The sequence below is a fragment of the Hippichthys cyanospilos genome, chromosome 13, assembly GCF_059441005.1.
Source record: "Hippichthys cyanospilos isolate Australia breed blue-spotted pipefish chromosome 13, RoL_Hcya_1.0, whole genome shotgun sequence".
Classification (NCBI taxonomy): domain Eukaryota; kingdom Metazoa; phylum Chordata; class Actinopteri; order Syngnathiformes; family Syngnathidae; genus Hippichthys; species Hippichthys cyanospilos.
In genome coordinates, this window is record NC_142381.1 from 15,577,445 (window position 1) to 15,589,677 (window position 12,233).

The 12,233-nt window shown below is 38.7% G+C and overlaps 1 protein-coding gene and 1 long non-coding RNA gene across 5 annotated transcripts in view; one reads left to right on the top strand and one right to left on the bottom strand.

The window, feature by feature from the left end:
- LOC148414001 (uncharacterized) overlaps positions 1-12,233 on the top strand; it is a 163,837-nt gene that overhangs the window by 150,841 nt on the left and 763 nt on the right. The gene's annotated exons all lie outside the window — the stretch shown is intronic.
- The window catches only part of LOC148414004 (glutamate receptor 3-like), a 117,110-nt gene that overhangs the window by 84,847 nt on the left and 20,030 nt on the right, over positions 1-12,233 (bottom strand). The gene's annotated exons all lie outside the window — the stretch shown is intronic.

Genomic DNA, 12,233 nt, shown 5'->3' on the forward strand with positions numbered 1-12,233 from the left:
CGTCAGGGAGGATGTTTGTACGGCCTGTTACGATAACTATTTTCCAGATGAAAATTTTTAGCAAGAAAAAAATCAATCCTGTACATACACTGTACATTTGTTGGTTAAATTTGTATAAGTAAAAAAAATGCCTGATTTCCAAGTGATGTACTCCAGTGGTCCCCACCAGCGGTCCGCCGCCTGGTAATGGTCCGTGATCAACTGGTAACAGGCCACGTAGGCACCCAAAATAATGTTTTGGAACTGTTTTAATTTAACAGTTTATTAATTTGTTCTTTGGTTGGCTTGAGCTTTGTTTTGCGCTGTTGATATTACATTTTGTAGTGAAAAGGATAGTGTGGTTTTTAGAGCAGTCAGTCTGTGACGAACATGTTGTTATGTCTCGCCCACGACTGTAAGTTGTACTTTCTTTGTAAGAATGTTGATGGACGATAATATAGCCAAAATTAGTTTGTTTTTTGATCCAACATCTTGTGACTGGCCGTTAAAGTTACCGTGCTTTGCTGTGCCTCACAAAAAAGCAGCGTAGATAGCTGTCAGTCAAACTATAAAAAGTATTCATGCTATTTGGCTATCATCGGTCCTGTACACTGCTGACACTTCATTAAAAAAATATATATAGTCCAAAAAGAGCGCAAGAACAATAGGTATTAGACAATAGATAATTAGCTTTAGCGCTACCCGATGCTACTATATGCTGTTGAAGCCCAACTTAACAACTGACATAATGTAGTAGAGCACATTTGATAACATTAGCGCTACTAAGCTAATATAGCAGCTCCCCAAAATATTAAATACAAAAAAAATATCCGTGTTAACCAGACGATGGTTAGCATTAACGCTACTTGACTATTATTACTATTGTACGTTGCTGTGCCTGACTAAAACATTAGATACAGGGTTGCACGTGCTCATGAATTGACAAGACAGGCGAACCAAACTGCAGCAGTCGAGCGGAACAGTTTTTCAAACGTGAGTGCGTGTGTGTGTTTGTAAGCACCGACTCTCACAGTGACAACTTGACGGACAGATGAGCGATAAAACACCAGAACTCAATATTGATATCATATAGTATGTAAACTAATGCATGCAGATGACCATTTATAAAGTCCACAAAAAATGTCCTGTCCACATTTTTGCTCAATAAGTCAGTTTAAAAAATCTCGTGACCGGTCCATTCTTGCCCATTCCGTCGCCTCTAATCTCATTTTCTGCGCTTCTCGTCTTCAAGTTCTTCCCCCCCCTTTGCTGCTGCAGGGAACCAAGCATCGCATCTCCAGTTCACTGGTCAAACACACAGTTGTGCCGCCCTCATTCCCTTCCATAATCAGGACACACACTAGTGCTACAGGGATGTTACATTTCTGATGCATCACTTGAGATGACTGTCCTACTGGAATGCTAGCTCAGATGGATATGCGCTATCCTGCAGGCACTTTGGGCTAATTCAAGGAAGAAAAATCTTCCTGTAGTTAGACTAAGCTAACCTTTTTTTTTTTGCACCGCCAAGGGGATAAGGGCAAAGGACACTAAATGTCAAAGATGATTGTATCTTTTTAGCTATTTTCTTTTTTCATAAATAACACAAGCATCTATTGTGTGTCTTTCTTCCTGTGATCCGCTTGTAGCTCTTCTACCCCCCCCCATCCCGCTTATTCCAACTTTGGGACCTGCCCTGAAGAGGGGATACTGTCAGGAGCAGATAGCTCCTAAGTGCCTATGGGGGGTTGCATCAGCTCTCGCCGTAGAGATGTGCAGCGCGCTTCAAAGTGTTAACGCAAATGGCAACGCCGCCGTGAAACATTAAAGAGAAGATGTCACTCGTCCTGCTGCATCAGCTTCCCACGTCGGTCTCTGCATTTTTTTTTCTTCCATATGTATATTTTATGCATATTCATATTCGCAGAATTAACTCTCAGTGAACTCACTTGATAAGAGAACTCCCCTGTTTCTCTCATGCTGCCAGGGCAATTGCAATTAGGGACTAGAAAAGAGCTTTTGAAAATGTGAGTTTATCACTGTGGCGGTGACAATAATATTTCCTTGAAGGACAACTATGCTCATAAAATGTGCAAATGCTACCAAAGGCTGTTATGAACATAATACTGTGCTAATTACACAAGTGCAGCCGCAAGCATTTCCGTTTTCCCATTAAAAGCTGCAAAAAAAAAAAAAAAAAAACAATGGAAATAAATGAGTATTTTCTGCACTAAAAGCTGCACCAGATTATAAGGCACACCTTCAATGAATGACCTAGTTATTATGAAATGATATTTGATCCCTCCTGCTGTCCATAATGAAAAACACTCTCAATCTTGCACACTGACCCTTTAAAGCTAGACTTCTGAGAATAGTCCGAATTCTTATTACAAGGTGAGAATTCTGAGTTCTAAACTTATTCTCAGAATAAATGCAACGAGAGGTCACAATTCTAAGATAAAAATTAGAATCCTGTTAACCTTTTTTTCCCCTTCTTCACTGGCCCGAATCCTTTTTTATAAGAATCGGACCCAACCTGTTGGGTCATTTTAATCCAATTTTTCTGCACAAAACTACAACATTTTCCTAATGCATATCTTCAAGCTAGTCTGCTAGGTCAGGACTAATGATCACAACCTTGGGTAAAAGTTACCCAATATGTTCACACAAATTTCACACAGCTAGGGAGTGCATTAGAAAAATAATCAAGCTTTTTTACGTATTTTTTTTCGTTTGCCTTATAATCAGTGGATTGAACTCGATTTATTTTATTCTGTTGGTTAACTCTTTTGGTGCCCAACATTATCTGAAAAGGAAACCTCTAGAGGGACAGTATATTTAACATTTTCACTCATCTTTCAAGGCCGACAAAATATTGTGTGCTATGATGATGTAAATATGGGTGGTATAATATGAAAGATTGACATCCATTCTTCAGTTAAAAATTGATGTAGATAACAGCTGTGTTATAAGCGTGGAAAGACTGCCACCCAATGGTCACAGTTATCACTCCAATGCTCAATTGGCTTATTTTAGAGAAGCATTAGTCAAGGGTTACAGCTCCTCCTCATAAAAAACCCCTATTTGACGAGGATTTTATTATTTATTATTGTTATTACTATTTTAAAAGACGAGACTTCTCGTCCATGGCACTGAATGAGTTAACAACTGGAATGGTAAGTTTTCATTTCACAATTTCGTAGTCTTCCATTGTGGCCTCATGTTTATTGGATGGTCTTCTACTTCTTTGTTGTATCATTGATGGATTACAGTGGTGTTGGCTTTCTGTGATGTCACACTATTTATGTAGATGATGTATCACCGCGCCTACACATCCTATTGCGCACACCAAAACCAGATAAAAGTGTATTGTTCAAAACAGTGCAAAGAAAAGCCGACTATTCGGTGGAAATGTGGTTCATGTGTTATCATCCTCGTGGGCAGGAGACAAGACTTGACATTACATTTTCTAACTGATTTTTGAAAGTACATTTGCCACATTTCATTTGCTCGAAAACACCAACTCAATTGTTTTTTTTTTTTTCATTCTGTGTAACAAAATGTCACGTCCATAATAATAATTGTCTGGAAACTTTAATTAGTCAGCCTCTCTTCAGTACTGTATGAGACTGCTTGTGGTGTCTGCAGCACACAAAGACTTAAAAAGGAAGTGAATAAGGTGCTGAAATCGACTGAGCATCACAATTATAATTTTTAGACTATGCACTGGAGAAGACATGTACTGTAATCACAAACATGGACAATGAAAACTAAAAGGAAACTTTACTTGGGGGTGAGATGTTCAAAAACAAAAAGAATCCCAAAGATGTTGTTATATGTTGGCTTGTTTTACCTCTTTGGGATTCTTATTGTTTAGTTATGGGCAATATGTCAACTTTTACTGATGAATATCCCTTTAAAAGATTTTTTTTTTGGGGTGGGGGGGTGTTAAAAAAAAGATTGATGAACATATCCAATCCAAAAAACGTAGTTATACATTTTTGGTATTTAATTGGCTAATTATGGGCTGGATATAAACTTTTTTACTGCTGAAAATGGCTAAGTATTGCTTTAAATAAAATAACATTTTAAATTTTAAATAAAATTTTAAATACATTTTAATTTTAATAATTTGATAGACGACACTCTTGGCCCACGCTCTTAATATTAAGCCAATCAAGCACTGTTTTATTGTAGTAATATACGTACACAAACAGGTTTTTTGCCATCAAAAACACATTCTCACTGTTTTTTGTTCATGATCTATCTAAGAAAAGGACTGTCAAGATGTTTCAGATGCTACAAAAAATATTGGCCTCAAATGACTTAGTATCAGTGATTTACTACAAAACAGAACAAGGTAGAATCTTATTTTCTTTTTCTCTGTGACAGTTCTTTATCAGTACGATATAATTTTTAAGGTTTTTATTGTATTTACGTTATTTCCAACAGGAAACAAAGCTTTGGAATTTGTATGATTCTCTTTTAGTCAGATGCTCTACAACAGATAAATAAAAAAGAGGATTTTCCAATTCTTAAATATGCTTTCTCATTCCTGAATATGGAGATATATTTTTTGAGTATGAGTCACCACGAGTTTGAAACATGGAGTCTGACATGACATTCCTCTTTTCAAAGATTTCCGGTGTGAGTGAATTGAATCTATCTTATGGTACCATCAATGCCTAAATAAACATATAATACAATAGTCTGTCGGCCTTGAAAGATACTTCAAAATGCTCAAAATTGGTTTGCCCTTAGGGTTTGCCTTTTAACCTAACATTAAATTGTATATAAATTGCATCGAAACGTTTTTTTTTGTTTTGTTTGTTTTTACTTTGTTTGTGGGTGAAAATGTAAGAAAACCTCTGACTGCAGCAGTATTAAAGCTTTAATAAGTCCCACCCAATCTAATCCCAACGTCCATAAAAGAACCCGGCACAAGGTGAAGAGTGTCAGTTTGTACAGTGTATTGTAGTGCTTCCCAATCGCTGGAGTTCATTCAAGTATCCTCCGCCTTTTCTTTTCACCTGTATGGCTCTCCACTTGGCCTCTTGGCAAAGGCTTGCCGTACTTGGGAGATTGCCTGGTAAGCAATCCCAAAGAGAATAAGCGCCTCTCGAGTCCATCTCCTTGTCACCGTTATTGTCACCTTCAAGGTCTTCGTGTCACACATTGTTTGACAAAAGAACAGCAAACAGGGCTGAGAACCGAAAGCCCCGGTCAAACAAACCTTCCATTAGTATTTTTTTTTCCGCCTTACGATGCAACTCGTCTTGAGTGACAGATTCATTATGCAAAAGCAAGAGGGCAGAAAGTCTACGCCGGAGCATTGTTGAAACATGCCGGCTATTTTCAAACTTTAGATAACAGTAGCTTTTTTTTTTTTTGATGGTAGCTGCTGAGAAAATCACTTCCAAGGGGCTTTGATGCATGCAGAAATTTCATGCTGCGTGCCCTCGTCTGCAGCATGTCATCTCCTTAACACATGCAATTAAGGACTATCTGCGAAAGCAGATAAGAGACGCAAAACCTCGGCCTTCTCTTCCCCTTCGAGGCTGGCCGATGTCGAGCGAGCAAATAACAATCCCATCTTGGTGGAACTCATGCTGTTCGCCGTTTGCTGCAATGCAGGGGAGGGAGAAGGAAGACTGCTCTAGGCCTTGTATCATCCTTTAAAAAAAAAAAAAAAACATCTCGCCTGGAACATTCAGGGAGATTGTCACGAGAGCACTAGAGAGGGGACAGCTGCTAAACACTGACCCGGTGAGCACGCCTGCGTGCATTTTTAAGGAGGATTCACCCGTGTATGAAACACGTAAGGCTTATGATATTCCGTAATTGGATTTCCCAGAAAGCTGGTGACAAAGTCTCTCACACGCCACTAATCCTCCCAATCAACTTTGCGGGCCCAAGGCGTGCTTCCTTCCTCGCCGCGTGATGAATATGGAGGGCGCGAGCGAGCCCAATGGAAGAAGGCGCTGAGCGAGGATGAAGCCCCGCGCTCCCGTGACGCGACAGGAACGGACACTCATTAAAAGGAAGGGCGACGCGTTCCGCCACGCGCGGCCCTATCTGCATCACGAACGCCGGGAAGGAAACGGGCCACGGGGAGGTCGCCGTAGCGGCGAGGGGAGCGAATTCAACACGTCAGCCAAACGCAAGCGTTTGAATGCTCCCTGTCACATGCAGTCAGGGCTTCTGTCAAATAATGAGCCGCTTTTGCGAAATCAACAGAAACATATCACGCGAGGTCTTTGCAAAACGTGCTTTTTACAAGGAAAAATAAAAGGACTTGCAGCCCCATCAAATATATGACAGTAATTGTTCAGAAAATAATTCAAGTTGACTGGAGGGGGGCTGGTTTCGCTCGGGTAAACATTTATGGTGATATTTCATCTATAGAGCCAAGCAGCCGACATGACTTGTTTTGAATTCAATTGTAAACATCAGGAGAAAATACCTGGCAGCTTGTTCTTGCGCTTACTTGGATGATCCAAGGCCATACTTTCTCATTTTTCCTCATGTCAAAATGTTGGATTGTTTTTCTGCCTTTCCTGTATACATCAACTTCAATTCATATTGTTTTCGAGACCTTCACACACACACACACATACATACATACATACATACATACATACATATATATATATATATATATATATATATATATATATATATATATATATATATATATATATATATATATATATATATATATATATATATTTTATGTATTTTTTTTTTTTACATCAAAGGCATTTCATGTCAAAGAATGAAAGGAGAAACCAGGAAACTGGAATTCCACAAGGATGGTGACAACATGTCAAAGTTCAACATGGCACGGCCACAGTTATCACACTACCAGGAGTGTGCCATTCTTTGGCTAAAATACAGCAAGAATTATGTGAAAGAACACGACTCAAATATAATCACGACACTGCACAAGGGTTCACTAGCTTAAGTTATATGTATTTCACCACATAGTTAAACATGTAACTTCTACCAAAAAAAATCTAAGGCTATCAGGATAGCTGGCTAGCTGTTTTTTTTTTTGCTCTACTGGCCAACACATTGGTACACTCAATTGCCTGTTCGAGCAACAAGGGTGCGCATTGGCACTTTGTTTTTGGTCCACGCTGAATTCGCTAATAGCACAGTTGGCTGAATTTCCAAATAGTGAGAGTGAACTAGTCTACGCTCAGAGAATATTACCAAACTGTGTAACTCACTTCCACCAAAGCCAATTTATGGCTTGGAAGCTAATGGAAAGTGATCAAATTAATAGCTAGCTAGCCATGAAGCTAGTTTGAATTGATACCTAGCTAGGTCGAAAGTAGATAGGTAGGTTGGAACGTCCAGTATGTAGCTAGCTAGGTAGGTATGTAGGTCGGTAAGTAGGTAGGTAGGAAGGTACAGTAGGTAGGTAGGTACGTATGTACAGTATGTAGGTAGGTACGTACGTAGGTAGGTAGGTACGTACATCCAGTATGTAGGTAGGTTGGTACGTACGTACAGTATGTAGGTACTGTAAGTACATACATATGTACGTAGGTACAGTATGTAGGTACTGTATGTATGTAGGTATGTACGCAGGAAGGTACATACAGGCGTAGGTAGGTCGGTACATATGTACCTAGGTAAGTAGGTACCTATACCCACACCTAGGTACACGTGTACATACAGTACGTCGGTACGTTTGTACCTAGGTATGTAGTCATGTACATAGGTATGCCTACATTTTTAGGTATGTATGTCCCTAGGTATGTTGGTACAGGTATGTATGTACCTAGGTATTTAGGTACGTATGTATGTCGGTACATTATGTAGGTATGTATGTAGGTAGGTACGTGCAGGCGTAGGTAGGTACATATGCACCAAGGTATGCATGTACCTATGTGCAGACCTACAACAGTAAAAGCAAATATCTTCATCCTTAAAGTTTCTCCGAAGTGCTGATGTGCATTTTCCATGTGGACAAAAGGCCATAAGACATAAAAAGTAAAATGCTATGTAATCTATGAGGACTGGGCCTCCATCCTGCTTGCTAAACCACTTTTGGTTTGTCATTTTCTCTTTTGCTCATCTGCATGAAAGCGCAGCAATAACTGCTGAATTTCCATATTCCTGTGGCAGTGCAAAAACACGCAAGCACAATGATTTTTGACTTGTTATTTCTGTCCTGGGGGATCTTAGATTGGTTTGTCCTAGGTTTGAAACCAAGGGGCTGTCACAAGGGCTCTGCAGGAATGGGTGATCTTCAGCCACTTATTTACAGTTTTAAGGTTGCTTTTGCCACCGTCCTTGCTTTTTAAATGATAGGTCAAGATGTCTTATGGGAGAATGGAAGCATTTTCCGATTATTTAGCATGTGGAAACTGATTACAGCCAAGGTGTAGGAAAGACAACACTGTCCTATCTCGTTAACTTTATGTGAAGAACAAAATCAAAGTGGTCGGCCAACGGAACCAGTTGTTTAACCTTGAAAACGTCTTTTGGAAAAAAAAAAAAAAAAACGTCTTCTTCACGGCTTCAATCCAATCCAATCCAATGCCACTTTTCATCTTATTAGCACCCTTGCTGAGACAGTGCTCTGTCCCCGAATGATAAAAGTGGACAGAAAAGAGAGAGAGAGAGAGAGTGAAGTAAAAACGAAAACAGGATGTCGTCTAAGCTGTGATCTATTCCAAGGGTCCAGTTAGTTGAAGCCTTCAATAAAAGCTCACTCTTCAGCAAATTTCCTCCCAAAAAGTGAGCCACTGAATTCCTTTCCTAAGGTCAATTTGCTTCCGTGAGGCAATGTGTATACATACAGCGAATGTTCATATAACATACGAGACCAGCTGCTTTGCATCAAAGCAAAGCCATTGGCCACCGAAAATACAATTTCTATAGTATAAACATATAAAACATGGTTTAAAGTTGCAAAATAAAGCTATTATCTGTTGTATGTCTGTCATGTCTGAGAGTCTCACTTGACTTCTTCCATACAAAGATTAAGGTGCATATTTTTCCCCCTTAGTATGCCATATGTGACTCCCATTTAACCGTAAATATCATTATTTATTGACTTATTTTCATGGGATGAATAACTCTTTCGTGGGCTGCGGAATCAGATTTGATGCGCTTTTACGCTGGGGCTTATATATAGCATGAAATTCTGTTTTATTTATAACACAGCAGGGGGGAGATATGTAGCATTAGCCTGGCTGGGCGTATGGACACGGATCATCAATGAAATAGAAATACGGTATAAATAGGCCGAAGTAAATCATAAAGATTTATCCAATAACTACTCCAGAAAATAACAATCACATTCTGAAAAACTTATTTCTATAGAATTATGTACGATCGCATGAGAGATAATCATGGTCAAAGCCCTGGAGGAGTGGAAGAAAATGCTATAAATGATTCCGTTACACTCTTGTGTTGCCACGAAACATATTTGCAGTGACGATACCTTCATCATTTGCTGCAGTCATTAAATAAATCCACGTAATAACTATTTAGCCGTCCAAGTCAGGCACTTGTATTATAAAATAAAGACCCTTCAGGTTTGCTATGATATAAAGTCAATAATTAATTGCGGTAATGAGCAAAATATTAAAAACTTTGTTTTGTGTAGTGTGATAGACAAAAGAAGTGCGCTAAATTCTCCTCAGGCTGATTTTAACATTTGGCCTTTGCTCTTTCACTTGAATATGATGTTTAGCGTAAGTATCATTATCACAACATTGCAGTGGTGCCCATATGTTGTTGTTGTTGACCACGCCAGTTGAAGTGACAGTGACAGACAAACCCCTAAAAAGGGGTGGGATATTTTCACTGGCTACCACGACCTTTGGCCCTCTTGGGAGTTCCTTTCAAACTCATGCTCGGCCGTGCATCAAGTGCCTAATGGGAATGACAGTCCTGTAATACAGTGGTCCCCAACCTTTTGATCACCTCGGCTCGGTCAACGATTTAGACTGCGGACCGGGGGGTGCTACTCTAAAATCCACATCATCCTTCTCAGTACGCCTCGGATTTATATTGGGGGGGGGGGGGGGGGGGGGGTGTTTGTCCCCAGTTGTCCCTAGTTCTCGCTTCCGCCTTTCGACAAGCCAGGTGAGGGCTCTTGCTTGGCTCTGTTTCGTATTGAAAGCTCAGCTGCCCGTGTTGGATCGCTCCCGGTGACCGCAAAGCGGCCGCCATGATTAATTCCTGCCCCCTGCGTGAGCCGTTGAATGTTCCCGAAGTTGATTGGCTGTGGCGACTCGAAACGCGGAAAAAGTAAATAAAAAAATACTAAATATACTAATTGGCTAATTAATACTAGATTATTAATACTAAATAATCTCCAAAACATTATTTCGGGTGCAGCCCACACAGTCCGGTACCAGTTGATCCACGGATCGGTTACAGTCCGCGGACCGGGGGTTGGGGACCACTGCTGTAATAGACAGGGGCAGAAGTATGCTGTTTTAAGACACTAAGTCAGTAGTTGCGCCCTTCATGGTGCATGCACGGTAAAGAGAAGGAAGAAAAAGGGTCCCAGTATTCATCAATGTGGCACAAGGTGAAAGATTTGTTCTTTGAGGGATCAATTGATGACCTTTGTTCACATTCAGTTTAACACCGACACTGATCGTCTCATCAGCTTGTCAATATTACTCCGATCTGTGGATTTTGGTCATCTTTTTAATATAGCCAAATCTTTTATGTAACTGTACTGCTTGGCAAGGACAGATCTCAATTGAGCTGCTACCTGAAATAAGATTTATAGAAAATTTATGAAGGCCTAGATGAATCCTCATTTTTTATTCGCCCTCATTTACCATACTAAAGTCATTGCACATGTCTTTTAATATTGAAATCATCAATGCATTTGAGCAGATGGAAATTTAATGAGTTTTTGAAAAATTTGCACAGGCATCTCAAGGACGTGTGTTATTCAAGTGGTTTGTTATAGACAATTAGCAGGAAAAACCTGTCCTGCTTGATTCCATCCCACCCGGGTGCCATCACTTTAACTTATTGCGAGTCGGGTTTGAACACAACAGCTTGATAAAAAGAACGCTGTAGATTGAAAAACTGCTCGATATATCTGAGATGATATTTAGAGGAAATCAGTTTATAATTATTTTTGATAAATCAACGAGATACCATTTTTGATTTCAATTGGCCAAATGCTCAAAATTTCAGCTTCTACATGCTAGATTTTGATTCCTGTCACTCTCCATAAAAGTGGGCAGAATAAAATATTTGCTTTATTTTGGATCCACTGTTTTGCTGACCTTCTTTCTGGCATGCTAAAAACGAAACCAGTAATCAATTCCTAATTCTAAAGCGTTTTTGCAAAACTAGGTTCATGTCGCAGAGATTAAGTTTGAGTGAGCAGTGAACAAATTATCAACAAAGATCTTCAGGGATTTCCACAAAATCAATGTCATTAACCCCTGAGCGTCAATGGTCAAATTTTGCCATAAAATAAATTCCATTTGCATTTCAAGAGGAACACATGGTGCAATATTTAAGCCTCCTAGTTTGTTTTTTATGTTTTTTTTTTTTTTTGTCAGATATTTTTAGATCAATGGCCCAAATCGAGTTGAAATTGATACCGAGGGGTTAAGAACTCAACTTCCATTTCTCAGCAGCCAAAGGGATCAAATTATAATCCAAGCTTGAGAACATGAATGTGTCAAAACTTTAAATGATTTGTTTTCCCTCAAAATTTGGGACTTGGTGACAAACTGGTGTTGCTTTGTCATTTTTTAAGATACCATATCTAGGGAAATTCAGCATATTATATAAATATCTCAATCATTTTTGGAAACATGATTGATTTTGGGAAAACATCATATATATGTCATATATCATATATCATATATATATATATATATATATATATATATATATACATATATATATATATGTATGTATGTATGTATGTATATATATATATATATATATATATATATATATATATATATATATATATATATATATATATATATATGTATATATATATATATATATATATATATCTATATATATATATATATATATATATATATATATATATATATATATATATATATATATTATATATATATATATATATGTATATATATTTTGCAGGAAACTTGACTGCATTGAGCAATATAACAGCTGGTCACTTCCCGTCCGCATCCACTCTCTTCCATCGCCTCCTTGTGACACACAACTAAGGCACTGAAGTGTCGCATGTCCTTTTTCATCATATTCTAACACCG